Genomic DNA, 3,754 nt, shown 5'->3' with positions numbered 1-3,754 from the left:
ACTTTGGACCCATTTTGTAAGCACTTTGATCTAGCATAATGTGCATATTCCAGTCTTGGGCCCTCTCCCTTCTGTAGACCCACTTGCAATTGTGACGTATTTGATTTGCCACCAATCGTGTCTTTGTGACAGTTTCCCTTGTTCTCCCCTGTCCTCTGCAGGTGGCCCGTTTTCTGTAAGTGCTTGGACAGCATCATGACCTGACTTGTCTTTGTCCTGTTTAAGACTTAATCGATGTCTCTAAAGTGGGATTTGAATTGGGCTCTCTCTTTTCCCTTGCAACACAGTTCTGTGGGGGTTATCCACTTCGAAAGGTATGTTTTTTAAAAGTTGACATTCACAAATTATTTACATGATTTCAAATGTAAATATATTTATGCAAATTTACTATAGTAACTGTGTTATCAATGATATGCTAGAATTACACCAATATTTAAAATTTTAAATAATGAAATAACTAAAACTAAAAAAAAAAGGAATAGCTAACACTAGAATTTTAAATAACTGGTCTTTCAGTGCCAAGGAAGACACCTAAATAATATTTATGTGTGTGTGTACAAACAAGTATGTATGAAATATGCCTTTTTAACATTCTTTTTTAAAAAATTGTTTAAGATCATTTTATTGGGGGCTCTTACAGCTCTTATAACAATCCAGACATCAATTGTATCAAGCACATTCTTACATGTGTTGCCATCATTATTTTTTAAACATTTACTTTCTATTTGAGCCCCTTTAACCAATCTTTATGTGTAAAATTTATGGACATAAATCAAATTCATCATATTGTTCCACCTTCACCATTATCTATTCCCCAATCTTTCCGCCACCATAATGGAAAGGCAACAACCCCCAGCGATGAGTCTCCTCCCTATGCAAGTCCATTTTAAGTAAAATCCTGCTGCCCCAACTGGTGGTAGTTGTCATTGTCATAGTTAGGTGCCCTTGTGGTGTTTCGAACTCATAGCACCCCTCTGCACAGAGGATTTACACGTAGCCTGTGCCTGTGCCATCTGCACCACTGGCACTGTGTTTGAGTTCATTGTTGCAGCCACCGTGTCACTCCATCTCACGGAAGTCTTCCTCTTTGTCAATGACCCTCTGCTTCACCCAACACGCTGGCCTTCTCCAGGGGCTGATCCCTCTGTTAGCATGTTCGACTTGCACGAGACACAGTCTGGGCATCCTCCCTTCCAACAAGCATTCTGGTCGTACTTCTATGTCACTTTCGTTTCTACTCCTGGCAATCCACGGAATAGTCACTAGTCTCTATGAACATCGTCATTCAAGATATCATTTCTTCTTCAGTCGTCTTTATCCATATTCCTCATTCAGTCAGACCCACCAGCCTCTCCACACAAGAAGGATGTTTCTCTTTGCTTCTGTCAAGATCACAGCCTTAGAAACCCCACTGGGAACCAACTCCAGGGAAACCCTGGCATTAAAAAAGCAAATTTCTCCCCTCACCTGCTTCCAACAGGAAACTCCGTGAGGCAGAAAAAAACGGCAGGAGGAATCAAGTTTGGGAGGGAAGTTAAAACAGCTGTCTAGTGAGCACACTGAATCCTGGGCTCTTGCCTGATGGAGCAGATTCCAGACTGCACTCCCTCCTTTGAGGGCTCTCAGCTCAAGTGTTATGCTCCCAGAGGGATCTGCGCTGCCAGGGAACAGTAGGGGAGCCATAGTTTCTTAAGTCAATCTGCTGGGGCCTGAGCTAATATTTATTCACTGAGGGTCTAAGTGAGTTTGCTCTGCCCAGTGGACAGGCTCTGCTCCACCTGTGGGGGAGGTTTCACCATGTAGTCTGGCCCTGTAGGTCCGGGGGCCAGTTGAATCAACACAAGCCCTCTTCTTTGCTAGCTGAAGGCCCACATCCTTCGCAGGAAGTACTCCTGGTGTTCTTTTTAAGCTGGGGCAAAAGTTAGAGGCAGCCGTGTTCAGTTGTCTAAAGGGCCTTCTGGCTACGTCTTGGGAGGAATCTGCTCACTGTGAAGTGTTCACGTCCGGAGCCGTGAGAGTTGGGGGGGCGGGGCTGCCTCATGATCTTTGTCAGCCCTGGACACTTTGGTCATTGTGGATTGTTTCCTCCATAAAAATATTTTAAAATTATATCTTATATCGTTGATAGAAAGGTGAGTATAACCCAGGCTGGACTAAGGATTGTATTTTCATTGTTAACACTCTTCTCTTTTCTTCTTCTGGTTTTAGCACAAATTAAAATTTAAAAAAACTTAGATCTTTTAAAATTGTGAATTAGGTGAAGTTTACATTTTTGTATCGTACACTTTAACAAGTTGTCAACCCTTCCCTTAGTTTTCCTTGTCTCCCCTCCTCTCCCTATTGTTGGATAGTATCTTCCCTGTCACCAAGTTGACACCTGCTGACCTCTACCCTAGTCCTTCCCCTTTGGTCCCTCCCCCCCACCCTTCATTACCATCAGCATTGTTTCTTTTGGTATGATAACCTTATCTTGAGTTTTCCTAACATTGGTCTCATCTTGTACAGTATTCCCCCTTTTGTGATGGACAAACTTCAGTCCACATGATGGCCTCCCATCCATCCATGTCATGAGTTGTTAGTGTCATCATCCTTGCAGACATTCCACTGGAACTGGATTCATGTCTGTATTAGAATTACCCAGTTTAAGATTTTTTAAAAGGCAGCATTTACCCAGGACAAAATATAGAAGGTTAGTGTGTTAGTTACATAATCTCATGTCAATTTGAGGCTATTAAGAGTGAAGGGGTGGAGTCTAGCCTGTCAATCAGGCCACAGCCTGATGATGCCTAGTTGTGGGTGTGACCTTCTCATGAGGATTCTAGGAACTTCCTCTCTCTATCCCTGGAGAAGAGTCATATTCTCTCTCCAGTACACATGCCCGTTGACAAGCCACTGAAGCCACGCTGATGGCAGCCAGAGTCCTGGAGTTGGAGGAGCCACATGAAGACCCCTGCCACTGGATCCACAGACTTTCCACCCACTGGTCTGTGATCTTCCTGAATTCTGCATCATTGCTCATAGCAATGTGAGTCTGAAGAGGAAATTATGGACTAGTTTGGGACATATGGGCGAATATCAAACTTATGGACTTGATCTGGACTGGGCTGGGATATTTTCTCTCTCTTACACATTTATGAGTGTCTCTGGATTTGCTTCGAAGAACAGAAACAAACAGAAGAACCACAGGAAGTCAGTGAGCTAAGTGGTGGTATATTAGGGGGATTGCAACACATGAGTTGAAACAAAAGATGCACAAATTGTTGAATATAAAAGTATGGTCTTCTCTATAAACTTTCAATGAATTCACACACACAAAAGAAGAGAAAACCCACAGTGAGCTAACACTTTGCCCTTATTAGGATGGCTTTTATAAAAACAAACAAACAAACAAACAAACAAACACTAGGAAATAATTAATTTCTGTGAAGCTGGGGAGGAATTGGAACCATCATGCATTGCTGATGAGAATGTAAGATGGTTTAGTTGCTGTGGAAAGTAGTTTAGTGGTTCCTCAACAAATTAAACATTGAATTACCGTGCCCTTTCCAGCACATCCCTCATCCTGCCCTGCCCCCTCCAAAAAACCCTGCTATTGAGATGGTTCTGAATCATAGTTAACATGTATAGGATTTCTGAGGCTGTACACTTTTATGGGAGCAGACAGCCTCATCTTTCTCCCGTGAACTACTAAATGGCTCAGGAATTCGACTCCAAACTATATATCCCAAAGACATGAGAGCAGGCCCTCAAACAG

Source organism: Echinops telfairi, unplaced genomic scaffold (assembly GCF_000313985.2).
Source record: "Echinops telfairi isolate 266 unplaced genomic scaffold, ASM31398v2 ScPeMD7_7424;HRSCAF=8462, whole genome shotgun sequence".
Taxonomy (NCBI): Eukaryota; Metazoa; Chordata; class Mammalia; order Afrosoricida; family Tenrecidae; genus Echinops; species Echinops telfairi.
The sequence above is the reverse complement of the archived record's forward strand: the minus strand, read 5'-3'. Positions refer to the sequence as shown.